General features: G+C 47.4%; 4 non-coding genes across 4 annotated transcripts; 3 read left to right on the top strand and 1 right to left on the bottom strand.

Moving 5' to 3' along the window:
* Positions 1-1,049: 1,049 nt before the first annotated feature.
* On the top strand, positions 1,050-1,123 carry trnan-guu (transfer RNA asparagine (anticodon GUU)). Its single transcript has one exon. It is a non-coding gene; the product is annotated as a tRNA-Asn (tRNA).
* A 2,482-nt stretch (positions 1,124-3,605) lies between these two features.
* Positions 3,606-3,677, top strand: trnae-uuc (transfer RNA glutamic acid (anticodon UUC)). The gene has a single exon. It is a non-coding gene; the product is annotated as a tRNA-Glu (tRNA).
* A 5,399-nt stretch (positions 3,678-9,076) lies between these two features.
* trnaw-cca (transfer RNA tryptophan (anticodon CCA)) lies at positions 9,077-9,148 on the top strand. The gene has a single exon. It is a non-coding gene; the product is annotated as a tRNA-Trp (tRNA).
* An 8,868-nt stretch (positions 9,149-18,016) lies between these two features.
* trnan-auu (transfer RNA asparagine (anticodon AUU)) lies at positions 18,017-18,090 on the bottom strand. Its single transcript has one exon. It is a non-coding gene; the product is annotated as a tRNA-Asn (tRNA).
* Between the last annotated feature and the right edge of the window lie 1,945 nt (positions 18,091-20,035).

The following is a 20,035-nucleotide window of genomic DNA, read 5'->3' as shown; positions in this document are numbered from 1 at the left end:
TCCTCAGATGCTGCCTGACCTGTTGTGCTTTTCCAGGGCCACATTTTTCGACTTTCACCTCTAGTCCTCACTTTCTCCACATTCCAATATATCACCATTTAAACAATGCACTGCTTTTTATTTAACAGCAAAGGCTATAATTTCACATTGCGGCACTGCACTTGCCATGTGTTTGTCAATTGAGACACAGGCCTGGACCAACTTCGGGAAGAGGCAAAAGACTGAGTTCTGAACAAAAACCTTAGCATACTCACAACGTCGGCTCTGTTTACCTTTCCACAGAGGCTGCTCGACCCGTTGGCTTTCTGCAGTATTCGCTGTGTTTGTTCGACATAAATGCTGCTTTCCATTAAAGAACTTCAATCCCTGTCCTCTGGTAATTGACCCGAGTCAGTGGCAATAGGTTCTTCTGATCATTAACCTTCCCATTCACACCACGTCTTCTCCCATCATTGCAACTTGGGAATGTCTCCACAAAATGGAAATTGCTCATCCCTGGACATGATGCAAATGTTACAATGGGGAAGAGGTCTTAGCAAAATATTGTCAGTTAGCAGGTGGAAAAATGTTCAGGAAGTAAAACACAAATCCCAGTCTCCAGCTTTGTGAATCTTTCGAAACTCTTTGGGAAGTGGAATTAGAGGAGAATGAAGGATGAACTGACGGACTGAGCAGAGACAGTTAAGAGGCTGATCGACTCTGATATTCTCGGGACATGAACTGACCTGAGACATTGAAAGAATTCTCTGCACATCAGGAATTCAAACCCATTCTCGGCTCGGGGCCAATGAGAAAATTCGGGAAGAGGCAAAACACTGAAAGGCTCGGAGGGCGATGGCCCCGGTGAAGGAGAGCTCGTTCCTCGTGACATGGATGTGCCTGCAGATGGTGGGATCAGGCTGTCCCCATGTCTCCATAATGAATGTCCAAGGCTTTATTATGGAAAAGTAAAACTGATAGAAGAGAATGGTAATTTTGGGCGGGGCAGGTTGAATTATGAATTGAATAGTAGGTTCCTCAAAGACACTGTGCAGACGGTGCCAGGGGTGGTCTCTGTGGTGCAATTGGTCAGCGCTTTCGGCTGTTAACCGAAAGGTTGGTGGTTCGAGACCACCCAGGGACGGAGTGTTTCGTGTTCTCGCTCCTACCGCTTTCTTGGCTGCGAAAGTGCACGTTTTTCATGGTTTCAGGAAAATGTTTCCCAAACGGAAATCTTCTCCACTGAGGCAGCACAAAGGGGTTTCTGAATTTATTGAATTTCTAACGTAAAGGACTGCCGATGCTGAGAATCCGAGACACAAAGCGAAACTGCTGGAGAAACTCAGTAGGTTTGGCTGTACCTGGATGAGGAAAAAAACGAGTTCTGAAATGTTGTCTCTGATTCTCCTTCCACAGATGCTGCCTGACCTGCTGAGTTGCTCCTGCAATTTCTGTTTTTGTTTTTAACTGAACGTCCATTTCATCTTTCGGGATGAAACACCCAGACTCTCCATTTGCAGATATTTAACCCTTTCGAAACCTGCGAAGTGATTGGATTCAAACAAACTCAGCAATGATTTACTCTTTCGCAGCTCCACAGGCAGATAGACCTGGGAAATGAAGCTGCCAGTGTGGTTCTGTTTTGGTGGGCCGAGTGGTGAATGCGATGGACATGAAATCCATTGCGGTTCCCCCACGCAGGTGTGAACCCTGCCGACTACAGTTGAGAAACGACATCAAAAGAAAAGGGAGATTGCTCCACGGTTTTTTTTTAAAATGCAAATCAGTGGACGGGTTGAAATATTTCAATCACATTGGGACTGGTCGGGAATCTGCAACCCACTGCCTGTCAGGGTGGAACAAGCAGATACCCACAGAGCTGCTATTGAGGCGATGAGCCAAGAGTTTGGAAATGACACTAGAACAGTGAGGGGCGTGAAGTCGTGATCGAAGTTAAGCAGGCACCTGAGGACAAGGGTGTTTTATTTGCCTGTGAAATTTACTGCTTCACAAAGTTGGGACTATGGAAGGGAAGCAGTGACGGTGATTATCTTTGGCTGTTCCTCTTGTGAATGTTCCCATTGCTGCGCATGTCCGTGTTAACGTCAGAACTCTGCTGCATGGCGCCGGCGAAACGGATGACGCATCTGACTCCACCTACCTGTTTGAAATGCAGCTCACAGCTTCTTCACACACCCCAAATAATCTTTCTCATTGTCCTGAAGCCGGCATACGGTTTGAATTCCTGATCTGCAGGAACGAGACTCTTTTCACTGTCTCGCGTCAGGAAATGTCCCTGAGAACATCAGAGTCAAGTCACAGCGCTGTCAGAGGAGGGGAAGCTGAAATAGCCCCACACGCTGCTCACGGGAACATTTCACTTTTCCCAACTCACCGCCCCAACCACTGCGGCTCCTGGGAGTGGAGAGGGAACAAACACCAAAACCCAGTCTCAGCTTTGTAAGTCTTCAGGAAATAAGAAAACTGTCCATCCCTTCGGGTCTTCCATCCTGGGCTGACAGCGTTGATTTTAAATGGCTGTCCAGTCAGTGCCGATTCGTTTTGGCTGAAAAAAATCTTCCTTATCTCATCCCAGCATTTCTTGCCTCAGAGACCTGTGTGGCAGAGTTCATGTATATATTTCCTTGTGTGGTATTTTGTAAATAACATTCGTTTGCTGGTTGTTTGTATCGGGTATTTCAGGTTCATTAGAGGCTGTTTAAGTGTGTTGGTAGGTTTGTGGGCGACCATGATGCTGAGAGGGTTGAGTTGTCTGGACATCATTTCCCAGATGTCTTTAATGTAAAGTAATGTGGCTAGGGTTTCTGCAGACGTTGTGTCTGCTTGTGTCAGTTTGTTGATGTGAAATCGTCACACTGGGTTTATTGGGTAGGCAAAAGTGAGGACTGCAGATGCTGGAAACCAGAGTTTAGATCAGAGTGGTGCTGGAAAAGCACAGCAGGTCAGACAGCTTCCGAGGAGCAGGAAAATCGACGTTTCGGGCAAAAGCCCTTCATCAGGAATAGAGACAGGACGCTTCCAGGGTAGAGAGATAAATTGGGGGGTGCTGGGCCAAAGATAGCAAAGAGTACAATAGGTGAATGGGGGTGGGGACGGAGGTGACAGGTCAGAGAGGAGGGTGGAGCGGAGAGGTGGGAAGGGAGATTGACAGGTCCTGAGGACAGCGCTCAGCTGGAAGGTTGGAACTGAGGTAAGGTGGGGGGATGGGAAATGAGGAAACTGGTGCAGTCCACATTGATGTCCTGGGGTTGAATGTATACGAGGCAGAAGGTTGGGGCGTTCTTCCCCCAGACATCAGGTGGGGAGGGAGGAGCGATGGAGGAGGCCCAGACCCTGCATGTCCCTGGCAGAGTGGGAGGGGAGGTTGAAATGTTGGGCCACAGGGCGATGGGGTTGATTATTGCGGGTGTCCTGGAGATGCTCCCTCAAACGTTGTGACTTGACACTGCGACGGGGCTCCAGTCTCCCCAATGTAGAGGAGACCGCATCGGGAGCAATGGATACAAGAAACAACTTTGGTGGAAGCCTTCGAACTGCCGTGACCCGGGTTCGATTTCCGGGCAGGGAAGCAATTTTCAGTAGAGCTGTCAAACTTGGCTGATGTCTCCCTGGTTGTCTAGTGGTTAGGATTCGGCGCTTTCACCGCTGCGGCCCGGGTTCGATTCCCGGTCAGGGAAGCAACTTGCAGTGTATTTGTTTGGCTGCCCATTCTCCTTCAATGCGCTGGAGAGTTACTTATTGGTCTTCGGAGTCACTGGGTACTGCACTGTGTTGTGGTTCGTTGAAATAGTGCCTTCTTTCAGATTTGTTTGTCCGTGTCGGGGTGATTACTTCTGTAGCTAAGTACTTGGTTCGCGTGTGTTGCTTTCCTGCAGAGGCTGTTTTGAATTTACCATTGACTGTTCGCTCTACTGTGACATCTAGAAATGGCACTTTGTTGTTGTTCTCTCTTTTGTGAATTTTATGCCAGGAAGGAGATTGTTGATGGCGTTGTAGGTTTCCTCTAATTTGTTTCATTTTTTGATGACAGAAGTGTTTCATGGGCATTTCGTTGATTTGTTTGTAGGACTTGTTACTGAATATGAAGTGGGTGGTAAGGCACAGTTCCACGAGGTTGACAGTGTTATCTTTGCTGCTGAAGATGGTTCTGTGTTTTTGTCTTTAGTTCTTCGAGGAGTGTCTTCAGTTTTCTTTGGCCACGTTGATGTTAATGAATGTGAACAGTGCTGTTATGTCAAAGGACAACATTATTCCATCCTCTTATATCTTCGTGTCTTTGGTGTTCAGGAATTCTTGGATGGAGTAAATGGAGTGGCATGAATCTTCGACTTGGTGTTTTAGTCCTCAGTGGAGGCCTTTGACTAGTCTGTATATTGGTGTTCCAAGTAGTGAGACTATGGCCTGAGGGGGGCTTCTGGTTTGAAAAAGAGGAAACAACAGTAAACTGCATTCTTAGATGTCACAGTAGAGCGAACAGTCAATGGGGAACTTCAAACTAGCATCGACAGAAAAACAACACACACAAACCAAATACTTAACCACAGAAGCAACCATCCCAACACCCCCAAACGAAGCTGCATCAGGACATTATTTCAACGAGCCACTACACACTGCAGCACAGAGAAACTACGAAGACCACAAGAGAAATACGTATATAGTGTATTTAAGGAGAACAAGTCCCCAATAAACCCATTCCGCCGATTTCTCAGTGATGCTTTCAAGCTCACTCTCAAAAATTCGGTTTGTCCCTCCATTCTTTCCTGTTTGTTTTTTGTGGGTTTTGAAAGCGTTCCCAAACCTCTGACTGAGTATTGGAGTAGGGAAGGTAAAAACAATGACTGCAGATGCTGGAAAACAGATTCTGGATTAGTGGTGCTGGAAGAGCACAGCAGTTCAGGCAGCATCCAAGTAGCTTTGAAATCGACGTTTCAGGCAAAAGCCCTTCGTCAGGAATAAAGGCAGTGAGCCTGAAGCATGGAGAGATAAGCTTATCTCTCCATGCTTCAGGCTCACTGCCTTTATTCCTGACGAAGGGCTTTTGCCCGAAACGTCGATTTCGAAGCTGCTTGGATGCTGCCTGAATTGGAGTTGCGAAGTTATGTTGTGGCTGTACAGGACATTTGTGAGACCACTTTTAGAATATTATGTGCAATTCTGGTGTCCCTCCAATCAGAAGGATATTGTGAAATTTGAAAGGGTTCTGAAGCACCAATGGGTCCACAGAGGGGAAGAGGCCCTTCTGCTGCCCTGAGTGTGGGAAGGCCTTCAGTGATTCCTCTGCCCTGCTGACGGACCAGTTGGTCCACACCGGGAAAGGCTGTTCTCCGGCCCCACGTGCGAGATGGCCTTCAGCAGTTCTTCCCACCTGCTGAGACACCAGTGGGTCCACACTGAGAGGCCGTTCTTCTGTCCCAACTGCAGGAGGGGCATTGCTCTTTCCTCCGACGTCCTGGCCCATTGTTGTGCCCAAATGGTAGAGAGGTCGTTCAGTTGCCCTATGTGCAGGAAGGCCTTCAGCAATTCCTCGGCCCTGCTGAGGCACCAGTCTATCCACACCGGGGAGAAGCCGTTCTCCTGCCCCGAATGTGGGAAGGTCTTTACCTGCTCCTCCACACTGCTGAATCACCAGCTGGACCACACGGGGGTTTGGGTATGGGGGGGAGCAGTGGCGGAGGAGGGGAGGCCATTCTGCTGCCCTGAGTGCGGGAAGGCCTTCAGCAATTGCTCCGCCCTGCTGAAGCACCAGTGTGTCCACCCTGGGGAGAGACCCTTCAGCTGGCCCGACTGTGGGAAGAGATTCATGTTTTCCTGCAACTTGCAGAAGTACTAGTGGGGGCACCAGCGCTCCCAGCAATCAGATCCCACCAGTGACGCTGCCTTCGGTCACCCCCCAGCAATGAATCTGCTGCCAGTTCTGACAGTGGGTGCAGTGGGAGAGTAGGTGGGCTGTTATTGTTTTCTGCTGGAATGCAATTGCCTCCCCTACACCCCACAAACCCAACCCCATGGTAGCTCAGGGTCAGCACTGCTGCCTCATGGCACCAGGAACCCAGGAATAATTCCACCCTTGGGGGTCTGTGTGCAATTTATGGAGGGTAGGAAAATGGATCTGAGTGGGTTAGTCTTCGGAAGATCAGTGCAGATGTGTTCGGCTGAAGGACCTGTTTTTCCACATTGTGGGGGTTCTATGGTTCTATGAGCTTTGCCTTCAGTGGACACTGTTGCTCATTGAGCCCGGGACTGCACATTGCCAATGAAATGATCCAGAGAAACCTAAGACCGCAAGACCATCGGAGAAGAAGTTTGGCCTTCTCTGCCATTCGTTAGTAACAAAAGTATTGGATGAGATTAGCTACAGTGTGGAAACAGGCCATTTGTCCCAACAAGTCCACACCGACCCTCCGAAGTGTAACCCATCCAGACCCATTTCCCTCTGACTAATGTACCTAACTCTATGGGCAATTAAGCATGGCCAATCCACAAGAACTGCACATCTTTGGTTTATGGAAGAAAACAGGATCACCCAGAGAAAACCCACGCAGACATTGGGAGAATGTGCACACTCCTCACAGACTGCCACCCAAGGCTGGGATCAAACCTGGGTCCCTGGCACTGTGAGGCTGCAGGTGTAACCACTGAGCCACTACATATTGCAACCCGAGGTTGGCAAGCCGGGGGTTGGGAGAATACAGCAAGCCAGGCAGCACCAGGATGTGGAGTAGTCAGCGTTTTGGGCATTAACCCTTCTTCAGGACTGAAAGAGTGACTTATCTATGAGAAAAGATTTACATGAATGTTGCTGGGGTTTGGAGGGTTTGAGCTGCAGGGAGCGGCTGAATAGCGTGGGGTTGTTTTCACTGGAGCATCGGAGGCAGAGAAGTGACCTAATAGCGGTTATAAAATCATGAGGGGCATGGACAGGGTAATAGACAATGTCCTTTCCTTGGGGTGGGGGAGTCCAGAACTAGAGGGCATAGGTTTAGGGTGAGAGGCGAAATATATAAAAAGGGACGACTTCTTCATGCAGAGGGTGGTACTTATATGAAATGAGCTGCCAGAGTATATGGGTCAGGCGTTGTCAAATGGGAGTAGATTAATTTAGGATATCAGGTCAGCATGGACAAGTTGGACCGAAGGGTCTGTTTCCATGCTGTACGTGTCTCTGACGACTGGTCCTGATGTCAGTTTAAAATAGAGTCCAAGTAACTTTGAATAGTTCAATCTTGTTGAGCTCACCTCCTGAAAAGTTTCAGATGAATCCCTCTGAGAGATACTGTTTAAACATGCTGAGTTGGACAAAGTATCCCATCAAGTTCAACACAAACCCAGAGTTGAAGAAGTCAGAAGTCAGAACACCAAGGGGACCAAAACCGATCACAATATTCCAGGTGCGGCCTGATCAACATCCTGTATAACTACAACATAACTTGCCAACATCTATACTCAATTCCCGAACTGATGAAGGCCAGTGTGCTGAAACCTTTCTTCACTACCTTGTGTACCGATGTAATCAGAGATATAGGACCTACTTTAAACTGATGCAGAATCCAGCTGCTGAGAGCCGAGAACCAGAATAGTGTTGCGTGGGCGTGCTGGGCTTTAGATTTTGAGACCACCTCCCCACACCTCTGGAGACCTCAGGTCTGTAGCTTGCCTTCTTATCTTTGAGGGTTTTCCACCTGTTTGAAACAGCCTGTCCTGCAATTAACCCCTTTATGCCAAGGCGTTCCTTCTACAGGCAGAATTAATTGTCCTTCTGTCACACAGTTATTAAACACCATTATCTCATCTGCCCAAAGGAACAGCTCATTGTTTTGCCTCCTCCTTCCCAGCGATAGTTAATGTCTGTTATTTGTTAACACCCTTGTAGCAGTTTCTCATTGGCCCTTTCGTTTCTTGGTCCAGAAAGAGTTATTGCTGACTCATGAAGTTTTCAAAGTTCTGGAGTTTACAGGACCACACCACATTCCTCTCTGCCTCCCCCAGGAATAACGATTGCTCCTGAGGTACTCACAGTTCCTGACGTTCCTTGATATCCCCAAATACAATCCATATGTCAGGAAATCACTGGTGCTGCCCTGACATAGATAGTCAATGTTTGAACAGAAGATTATGGGGAGAAAATGCAGACATCCGAAATGCAAAGAGACTTGGGAGTTCAAGTCCAGGATTTTCTCAAAGTACACTTGCAGGTTGAGTTGCACTTTCCCCTGCAAGTGCCGAATGTGTGACGCCAGCCGATTTACCTGCTCCCTCCTCGCTATCCAAAAGGCCAAACTTACCTTCCAGGTGAAGCAGCACTTTACCTGCACTACCCACAACCCAGTCTACTGCATTTGCTGCTCACAATATGGGCTCATCTACATTGGGGAAAACGAACCGTAAACTGGATGACTGCTGCACAGAACATCTACGTTCTGCCTGCAAAAAAGACCCTGAGCTTCCAGTTGCCTGCCAATTCCACACCCCACCCTGTTCCCTGTCCAACATCTCTGTCTCAGGTTTGCTGTTATGTTCCAGCGAAGCTCAGCACCAGCAGAACGAAGAGCACCGAATATTAAACTTGGGGACATTGCATCCCTCCGGTCCCAATATCGAATTCAATAATTCTAGGGCCGGAATTCCATGGTATCCTCTTCCCTGCCGCACACGCCAAGCCCAGTAATCACATATTCTGTCATTCCACACTACTTAACCACGAACAGTGTCCGTTAACAGTTATTCACCCCCCCCCCCCCCCACTCCACGCAGTTCGTTATCAACTCCTTTTTCTGTCCAACAGTTCTTCGTTCGCTTTGGGCTCTGTCCTGATCTCCGCCTTCCTCCCACAATATCTCCTGCATTTAAACGACATTTTCCCAATCACCATCTGTTCTGTGGAAGGGTCAACGGCAACTCCTGTTTTTTGTTCCTGATATACAGCATCCGCAGTTCTTTCAGATTTTTAGTGAGAGAGAGTTGGAAATTGTTTCGAGAGACAGAAGGAGAAGGGGGAGAAACAGAACAGACATGAACGTAAAATCATTGTAGTGCGATCACTTCCCTTAAGCATGAATAGAGCACATGGTCCATCCGTGAGCTTGTGGCGCAACGGTAGCGCGTCTGATTCCAGATCAGAAGGTTGCGTGTTCAAGTCACATCAAGCTCACTGCAATCAACGTCTAACATTTCAGATGAAGGAAGGAGTACGTTGTATCGAAAGTTCTTTGCGGAAACTTTCGATCACATGTGAATCTTTGCTGTCAGTTTGATTTGTGAACACTGTGTGAGGGAGGCGGTGTGCCCATTGTTTGGGTAAATGCTCAGCTCCCCGCAATGTGAGAAGTCGAATACAAACTGTTCATCACGGGATTTAAAGACACAGCCGGTTCGTTCAGTTGGTGACCGCGGGGTGTGAATAACATTATACCGATATTTTTACAACATAATCTAGAGATTTCCATCCAGGTTTTAGTAACATCAAACTGCCACGTAATGATGTTATGGCCTCAGTAAACTATAATAACGTGAAGATCGCTGGGATGATTTTCTACATCCGACTGCAATATAAACACAGATCATTATTTCCAGTTTTGGTGGAACAAAAGACATCGTATTGGTGGATAATTACAGTTAGTGCAAACACAGCTAGCCATCGATAAATATTAATCCTGTTCACTTCAATGGCCAAATTTCAATTCAGAAACCAAGTGCACTCGGCTGCTTGTAACATAGACAACATGACAAAATGGCTCATAGGAGGAGAAATGGGACATTGAGGAGAAGTGAAATGTTTGCTTTTGGTCACCTCCACAATTGTTAGGAAGACAGGTTGAAAGGATTCTTAAAAGGTGTCTGAAGGAGTGGTGAGGGATAACACTTCAGACAGCGCAAAGGGGAAGACCACTTTCTAGTGGAAGAAAAAGACATTCCTTATTTCTGAAAGAACTGGGAAACAGAAGAGGGAATGAAATCAGACTTGGGAGCTATTTCCTACTTGTTGAGGATGTTGCTTCATCACAGTCTGGGTTTAGAGCATAAGCTCATCATCAGGAATAAAGGGTGGCCCAAGGGGGCTGAGAGATAAATGGGAAGGAAGTGGGGCTGGAGGGAAGGCAGCTGGGAGTGCAATAGTTAGATGGAGGGAGGGATTGATGGTGATAGGTCAGAGATGAGGGTTGAGTAAATAGGTGAGAAGCAAGGTGGACAGGTATGACAGGTCAAGAGGTTGGTGTCGAATTGGCAGGTTGGATTTGGGACAAGGTGGGGGAGAGGAAATAAGGAAACTGATGAAAACGGCATTGATACCATGTGGTTGGAGGGTCCTAAAGCAGAAGTTGAGGTGTTTTTCCTACAAGTGTCGGGTAGCAAGAGGTTGGCAGTGGAGGAGGCCCAGGACTTGCATGTCCTTGGTGGAATGGGAGGGGGAGTTAAAGTGGTAAAAACAATGACTGCAGATGCTGAAATCCAAATACTGGAATAGTGGTGCTGGAAGAGCACAGCAGTTCAGGCAGCATCCAACGAGCAGCAAAATCGACGTTTCGGGCAAAAGCACTTCATCAGGAATAAGACAGTGAGCCTGAAGCGTGGAGAGATAAGCAAGAGGAGGGTGGGATAAAGTGTTCAGCCACAGGGCGGTGTGTCGGTTAGACTTAGAGTCCAAGAGTTGTTCCCTGAAATATTCGGTTAGTTGGCATCCAGTTTCCCCAATGTGGTTGAGACCATATTGCGAGCAATGTACATAATCTTATAAATAATTGCATAAGTCTTAGCCTGCCAGAATTATTTTCTTTTATTAAATTAAAGAAAATTTTTATTCAATTGGATGACTGCATGAAACGGTTTGTTGGTCAGATTTGAATCATCACTCCCAAATGAGACGATGCCATGAATATCAGTGAACTGCTCTTTTTGTTAAAAACCACAAGTTCTTGATTTATTTTCACAACTTAATGGTATTCACACCTGCACATTCAATGTCAAACTCTGACATCAGAAATTAAATTACAGCATTAATTTTGACTTGAAATATTCGAACAAACAAATTAATAGCACACAGTGAATCGCAAGTCTGATTAATCTGAAATTAAATTTGACCAAAAAAAATATAAAATCAAGATGGGAGATAAGAAATGGGGGAAGGGCAGAAGGCGAGAAATGCAGCATCATAGAAAGTGCTCCCCCAGAGTGTGCATTTCACCAACTACCACTGCTAAATATAAACACTCTGATATGATTTTTCGGTTTTAATGTAAACCATAGCCCCATACATTAGGTACCATTTAAATGAGTTAAAAATACAAGCATTGAGAAAATCCAGCTTTCAGCCTTACCCCCGCCACCCCCCCCTCGCCTCTTGGAGCTTGGACCATCCTCCAGCGCCGGGGGGTTGTTGAACTCCTGGGCTCCAGCGGCCACGCCTCCACTGAAGAAGCTTTGTGAAGCAGATGCAAAGGATCGACGCAGAACAGAGAACCTTCGTATATGAAAGCAGCTTACAGAGACATTGAGCAATAGAATCACATGGTTTTTACCCATCGACCTCTGGGTTATCTACCCAGCACACTCTCGCAGCAATTCTCTACTTCTGTGCTCCCAGCAGCTGGATCGTGGATCAGTTTAAAGTAGGTCCTATATCTCTGATTACATCGGTACACAAGGCAGTGAAGAAAGGTTTCAGCACACTGACCTTCATCAGTTAGGGAATTTAGTATAGATGTTGGCAAGTTATGTTGTAGTTATACAGGACGTTGATGAGGTTGCACCTGGAATATTGTGATCAGTTTTGGTCCCCTTGGTGTTCTTAGTTCTGACTTCTTCAACTTTGGGTTTGTGTTGAACTTGATGGGATACTTTGTCCAACTCAGCATGTTTAAACAGTATCTCTCAGAGGGATTCATCTGAAAATTTTCAGGAGGTGAGCTCAACAAGATTGAACTATTCAAAGTTACTTGGACTCTATTTTAAACTTACATCAGGACCAGTAGTCAGAGACACGTACAGCATGGAAACAGACCCTTCGGTCCAACTTGTCCACGGTGACCTGATATCCTATATTAATCTACTCCCATTTGACAGCACCTGACCCATATACTCTGGCAGCGCATTTCATACATATGCCACCCTCTGCATGAAGAAGTTGTCCCTTTAATTTGTTTCGCCTCTTACCCTAAACTTATGCCCTCGAGTTCTGGACTCCCCTACCCAAGGAAAGGACATTGTCTATTACACTGTTCATGCCCCTCATGATTTTGTAACCGCTATTAGGTCCCTTCTCTGCCTCCGATGATCCAGTGAAAACAACCCCACGCTATTCAGCCGCTCCCTGCAGCTCAAACCCTCCAACCCCCAGCAACATTCATGTAAATCTTTTCTCATAGATAAGTCACTCTTTCAGTCATAAAGAAGGGTTAATACCCATAACGCTGACTACTCCACATCCTGGTGCTGCCTGGCTTGCTGTATTCTCCCAACCCCGGCTTGCCAACTTCGGGTTGCAATATTTAGTGGCTCAGTGATTACCACTGCAGCCTCACAGCGCCAGGGACCCAGGTTTGATTCCAGCCTTGGGTGGCAGTCTGTGAGGAATTTGCACTTTCCCCCAATGTCTGAGTGAGTTTTCTCTGGGTGGTCCTGTTTTCTTCCATAAACCAAAGATGTGCAGGTCATGTGGATTGGCCATGCTCAATTGCCCATAGAGTTAGGTACATTAGTCAGAGGGAAATGGGTCTGGATGGGTTACACTTCGGAGGGTCGGTGTGGACTTGTTGGGACAAATGGCCTGTTTCCACACTGTAGCTAATCTCATCCAATACTTTTGTTACTAACGAATGGCAGAGAAGGCCAAACTTCTTCTCCGATGGTCTTGCGGTCTTAGGTTTCTCTGGATCATTTCATTGGCAATGTGCAGTCCCGGGCTCAATGAGCAACAGTGTCCACTGAAGGCAAAGCTCATAGAATCATAGAACTCCCACAATGTGGAAACAGGTCCTTCAGCCGAACACATCTGCACTGATCTTCCGAAAACTAACGCACTCAGATCCATTTTCCTACCCTCCTTAATTTGCACACAGACACCCAAGGGTGGAATTATTCCTGGGTTCCTAGTGCCATGAGGCAGCAGTGCTAACCCTGAGCCACCATGGAGTTGTGATTGTGGGGTGTCGGGAAGGCAATTGCAGTCCAGCAGAAGACTAAAACAGCCCACCTACTCTCCCACTGCACCCACTGTCAGAACTGGCAGGAGGTTCAGTCCTGGGAGGTGACTGAAGGCATCATCACTGGTAGGATCTGATTGCTGGGAGAGCTGGTGCCCCCGCTGGTGCTTCTGCAAGTTGTAGGAAAACATGAACCTCTTCCCACACTCGGTCCAGCTGGAGGGCATCTCCCCGGTATGGGCACATTGGTGATTCAGTAGGGCAGAGGAATTGCTGAAGGCCTTCCCGCACTTAGGGCCAAAGAATGGCCTCCCCTCCTCCGCCACTGTCCCCCCCCAAACCCTCGTGTGGTCCAGCTAGTGATTCAGCACTTATGAGGAGCAGGTAAAGACCTTCCCACATTCGGGGCACGAGAATGGCTTCTCCCCGGTGTGGATAGACTGGTGCCTCAGCAGGGCCGAGGAATTGCTGAAGGCCTTCCTGCACATAGGGCAACTGAACGACATCTCCCCCATGTGGATCCACCAATGGGCCAGTACATCGGAGGAAAGAGCAATGCCCCTTCTACAGTTGCGGCAGAAGAACGGCCTCTCAGTGTGGACCCACTGGTGTCTCAACAGATGGGAAGAACTGCTGAAGGCCATCTCGCACTTGGGGCCAGAGAACAACCTTCCCTGGTGCGGACCAACTGGTCCGTCAGCAGGATAGAGGAATCACTGAAGGCCTTCCCACACTCAGGGCGGCAGAAGGGCCTCTTCACCTCTATGGACCCATTGGTGCCTCAGAACCCTTTCAAATTTCACAATATCCTTCTGATTGGAGGGACACCAGAATTGCACACAATATTCGAAAAGTGGTCTCACCAATGTCCTGTACAGCCACAACATAACTTCGCAACTCCAATTCAGGCAGCATCCAAGCAGCTTCGAAATCGACGTTTCGGGCAAAACCCCTTCGTCAGGAATAAAGGCAGTGAGCCTGAAGCATGGAGAGATAAGCTTATCTCTCCATGCTTCAGGCTCACTGCCTTTATTCCTGACGAAGGGCTTTTGCCCGAAACGTCGATTTCGAAGCTAATTGGATGCTGCCTGAACTGCTGTGCTCTTCCAGCACCACTAATCCAGAATCTGGTTTCCAGCACCTGCAGTCATTGTTTTTACCTTCCCAACTCCAATACTCAGTCAGAGGTTTGGGAACGCTTTCAAAACCCACACAAAACAAACAGGAAAGAATGGAGGGACAAACCGAATTTTTGAGAGTGAGCTTGGAAGCATCACTGAGAAATCGGCGGAATGGGTTTATTGGGGACGCATTCTCCTTAAATACACTATATACGTATTTCTCTTGTGATCTTCGTAGTTTCTTTGTGCTGCAGTGTGCAGTGGCTCGTTGAAATAATGTCCTGATGCAGCTTCGTTTGTGGGTGTTGGGATGATTGCTTCTGTGGTTAAGTATTTGGTTTGTGTGTGTTGTTTTTTCTGTCGATGCTAGTTTGAAGTTCCCCATTGACTGTTAGCTCTACTGTGACATCGAAGAATGCAGTTTATTGTTGTTCTCCTCTTTTTCAAACTAGGAGCCCCCCTCAGGCCATAGTCTCACTACTTGGAACACCAATATACAGACTAGTCAAAGGCCTCCACTGAGGACTAAAACACCAAGTCGAAGATTCATGCCACTCCATTTACTCCATCCAAGAATTACTGAACACCAAAGACAGGAAGATAGAAGAGGATTTAATAATGTTGTCCTTTGACATAACAGCCCTGTTCACATCCATTAACATCAACGTGGCCAAAGAAAACTGAAGACACGACTCGAAGAACTAAAGACAAAAACACAGAACCAACTTCAGCAGCAAAGATAACACTGTCAACCTCGTGGAACTGTGCCTTATCACCCACTTCATATTCAGTAACAAGCCCTACAAACAAATCAACGAAACGCCCATGAAACACTTCTGTCATCAAAAAATGAAACAAATTAGAGGAAACCTACAACACCATCAACAATCTCCTTCCTGGCATAAAATTCACAAAAGAGGAGAACAACAACAAAGTGCCATTTCCAGTTGTCACAGTAGACCGAACAGTCAATGATAAATTCAAAACAGCCTCTGCAGGAAAGCCACACACACGAACCAAGTACTTAGGTACAGAAGTAATCATCCCTTCGTATACAAACAAATCTGAACGAGGGCACTATTTCAACGAACCACAACACAGTGCAGCACCCAGTGACTACAAAGACCAATAAGTAACTCTACAGCGCATTTAAGGAGAATGGGCAGCCAAAAGAATACACTGCAAGTTGCTTCCCAGACCGGGAATCGAACCGGGGCTGCAGCGGTGAAAGCGCCGAATCCTAACCACTAGACCACCAGGGAGACGGCAGTGAAGTTCGACAGCTCTACTGAAAATTGCTTCCCTGTCCGGAAATCGAACCCGGGTCACGGCAGTTCGAAGGCTTCCACCAAAGTTGTTTCTTGTCTCCATTGCTCCCGAAGCGGTCTCCTCTACATTGGGGAGACTGGAGCCCCATCGCAGAGTCAAGTCACAGCGTTTGAGGGAGCATCTCCAGGACACCCGCAATAATCAACCCCATCGCCCTATGGCCCAACATTTCAACCTCCCCTCCCACTCTGCCAGGGACATGCAGGACCTGGGCCTCCTCCATCGCTCCTCCCTCCCCACCCGATGTCTGGGGGAAGAACGCCCCAACCTTCTGCCTCGGATACATTCAACCCCAGGACATCAATGTGGACTGCACCAGTTTCCTCATTTCCCCTCCCCCCCACCTTACCTCAGTTCCAACCTTCCAGCTGAGCGCTGTCCTCAGGACCTGTCAATCTCCCTTCCCACCTATCCGCTCCACCCACCGCTCTGACCTGTCACCTCCATCTCCACCCCCATTCACCTATTGTACTCTTTGCTCCCTTTGGCCCAGCACCCCCCAATTTATCTCGCCACCCCTGGAAGCGTCCTGCATCTGTTCCTGATGAAGGGCCTTTGCCCGAAACGTCGATTTTCCTGCTCCTCGGAAGCTGTCTGACCTGCTGTTCTTTTCCAGCACCACTCTGATCTAAACTCTGGTTTCCAGCATCTGCAGTCCTAACTTTTGCCTACCCAATAAACCCAGTGTGATGATTTCACATCAACAAACTGACACAAGCAGACACAACGTCTGCAGAAACCCTAGCACATTACTTTACATTAAAGACATCTGTGAAATGATGTCCAGACAACTAAACCCTCTCAGCATCATGGTCGCCCACAAACCTGCCAACACACTTGAACAGCGGCGAATGAACCTGAAATACCCGATACAAACAACCAGCAAACGAATGTAATTTACAAAATACCATACAGGGAAATATATACATGAACTCTGCCACACAGGTCTCTCTGGCAAGAAATGCTGGGATGAGATAAGGAAGATTTTTTTCAGCCAAAACGAATCGGCACTGACTGGACAGCCATTTAAAATCAACGCTGTCAGCCCAGGATGGAAGATCCGAAGGGATGAACAGTTTTCTTATAATCTGAAGACTTACAAAGCTGAGACTGGGTTTTGGTGTTTGTTTCCTTTCCACTCACAAGAGCCGCAGTGGTTGGGGCGTTGAGTTGGGGAAAGTGAAATGTGCCCGTGAGCAGCGTGTGGGACTATTTCAGCTTCCCCTCCTCTGACAGGGCTGTGACTTGACTCTGATGTTCTCAGCGACTCTTACTGACGCGAGACAGTGAAAAGAGTCTCGTTCCTGCAGATCGGGAATTCAAACCATAAGCCGGCTTCAGGACAATGAGAAAGATTAATTGGGGTGTGTGAAGAAGCTGTGAGCTGCATTTCAAACAGGTCGGTGGAGTCAGATGCGTCATCCATTGCGCCCTTGGCCCTGTGCGGACCTGACACCGCCATGCTGCAGAGTTCTGACGTTAACACGGACATGCGCAGCAATGGGAACATTCACAATGTGAACAACAAAAGATAATCACCGTCACTGATTCCCTTCCACAGTCCCAACTTTGTGAAGCAGTATCTTTCACTGGCAAATCAAACACCTTTGTCCTCAGGTGCCTGCTTAACTTCGATCACGACTTCACGCCCCTCACTGTTCTCGTCTCATTTCCAAACACTTGGCTCATCGCCTCAAGCGCAGCTCTGTGGGTATCTGCTTGTTCCACCCTGACAGGCAGTGGGTTGCAGATTCCCGACCAGTCCCAATGTGATTGAAATATTTCAACCCGTCCACTGATTGCATTTTTAAAAAAACCGTGGAGCAATCTCCCTTTTCTTTTGATGTCGTTTCTCAACTGTAGTCGGCAGGGTTCACACCTGCGTGTGGGAACCGCAATGGATTTCATGTCCATCGCATTCACCACTCGGCCCACCAATACAGAACCACACTGACAGCTTCATTTCCCAGGTCTATCTGCCTGTGGAGCTGCGAAAGAGTAAATCATTGCAGAGTTTGTTTGAATCCAATCACTTCACAGGTTTTGAAAGGATTAAATATCTGCAAATGGCGAGTCTGGGTGTTTCATCCCGAAAGATGAAATGGACGTTCAGTCAAAAACAGAAATTGCAGGAGCAACTCAGCAGGTCAGGCAGCATCTGTGGAAAGAGAATCAGAGACAATATTTCAGAACTCGTTTTTTGCCTCATCCAAGTACAGCCAAACCTGCTGAGGTTTTCCAGCAGTTTCGCTTTCTGTCTCGGATTCTCAGCATCCGCAGTCCTTTACGTTAGAAATTCAATAAATTCAGAAACCCCTTTGTGCTGCCTCAGTGGAGAAGATTTCCGTTTGGGAAACATTTTCCTGAAACCATTAAAAACGTGCACGTTCGCAGCCAAGAAAGCGGTAGGAGCGAGAACAAGAAACACTCCGTCCCTGGGTGGTCTCGAACCACCAACCTTTCGGTTAATAGCCGAACGCGCTGACCAATTGCACCACAGAGACAAACCCGAGCGCCCGGCCCAGAGTGACTTTGAGGAACCTACTATTCAATTCATAATTCAACCCGCCCCGCCCACAATTACCATTGTCTTCTATCAGTTTTACTTTTCCATAATAAAGCCTTGGACATTCATTATGGAGACATGGGGACAGCCTGATCCCACCATCTGCAGGCACATCCATGTCACGAGGAACGAGCTCTCCTACACCGGGGCCATCGCCCTTCGAGCCTTTCAGTGTTTTGCCTCTTCCCGAATTTTCTCATTGGCCCCGAGCCGAGAATGGGTTTGAATTCCTGATGTGCAGAGAATTTTTTCAATGTCTCGGGTCAGTTCATCTCCCGAGAATATCAGAGTCAATCAGCCTCTTAAACAAGGGGACGGTGTCTGGACTGTCTCTGCTCAGTCGGACAGTTCATCTTTCATTCTCCTCTAATTCCACTTCCCAAAGAGTTTCTAAAGATTCACAAAGCTGGAGACTGGGATTTGTGTTTTACTTCCTGAACATTTTTTCCACCTGCTAACTGACAATATTTTGCCAAAACCTCTTCCCCATTGTCACACTTGCATCATGTCCAGGGATGAGCAATTTCCATTTTCTGGAGACATTCCCAAGTTTGGAAATGCTCTCTTTGGAGCAAAGAATGTTAACTGGAGATTTCCAGGGGTTTTTGTCAATGATGAGAGAAGACGTGGTGATTTCGCTGCTCGTTGGATGCTGCCTGAACTGCTGTGCTCTTCCAGCACCACTAATCCAGTATTTGGTTTTCAGCATCTGCAGTCATTGTTTTTACCTTGTTGATTTTAACCCTACTGCGAATCCTCTTGCAAGGATGCCTGCCTTGAAGAGGTTTTCCTCCTCTCTCTACAAGAATGTCAGGGAGTCCCTCTCCCACTGCAACTCCAAGGTCATTTCCTCTGCTCTGAAGGTCTTCAACCATGTTGTGAAACAAACTCGGTACCACAGCCACATTTGCTGAGTTTCAAACTTCCAGCTCAGTTACTGTCTCCTTGACTTGTCCGACCTGCCTATCTTCTTTTCCACCTATCCACTCCACCCTCTCCTCCTTGACCTTTCAGCTTCATCTCCTCCCCCACTCACCCATTGTACTCTATGCTACTCTCTCCCCTACCCCACCCTCCTCTAGCTTATCTCTCCATGCTTCAGGCTCACTGCCTTTATTCCTGTTGAAGGGCTTTTGCCCGAAACGTCGATTTCGCTGCTCGTTGGATGCTGCCTGAACGACTGTGCTCTTCCAGCAACACTCATCCAGTATTTGGTTTTCAGCATCTGCAGTCATTGTTTTTCCCTTAATGATCAGAAGAACCTATTGCCACTGACTAGGGTCAGTTACCAGAGGACAGGGATTGCAGTTCTTTAATGGAAAACAGCATTTGTGTAGAACAAACACAGCGAATACTGCAGAAAGCCAACGGGTCGAGTAGCATCAGTGGAAAGGTAAACAGAGCCGACGTTTTGAGTGTGCTACGGTTTTTGTTCAGAACTCAGTGTTTTGCCTCTTCCCGAAGTTGGTCCAGGTCTGTGTCTCAATTGGCAAACACATGGCAAGTGCAGTGCTGCAATGTGAAGTTATAGCCTTTGCTGTTTAAAAAAAAAAATCAGTGCATTGTTGAAATGGTGACATATTGGAATGTGGAGAAAGTGAGGACTGGAGGTGAAAGTCGAAAAATGTGGCACTGGAAAAGCACAACAGGTCAGGCAGCATCTGAGGAGGAGAAAAATGAACGTTTCGGGCACAAGCCCTTCATCAGGAATGATGTATGGATGTACTAAGGGGTCTCAGAGTCCCTCCACACCAGTCAATGCCAGTTGTTGGGCAGATGCAGCAGGCAATGAGCAAGGCAGGTAGTATATTACGAAGAGGAATTGAGTTCAGAAGTGGGGTCATTGAACATATTCAAGGCTAAGTTCATCTGAGTTTTGAACA

The sequence above is a fragment of the Chiloscyllium punctatum genome, chromosome 36, assembly GCF_047496795.1.
Source record: "Chiloscyllium punctatum isolate Juve2018m chromosome 36, sChiPun1.3, whole genome shotgun sequence".
In the NCBI taxonomy this organism is placed as follows: domain Eukaryota; kingdom Metazoa; phylum Chordata; class Chondrichthyes; order Orectolobiformes; family Hemiscylliidae; genus Chiloscyllium; species Chiloscyllium punctatum.
The sequence above is the reverse complement of the archived record's forward strand: the minus strand, read 5'-3'. Positions and strand labels throughout refer to the sequence as shown.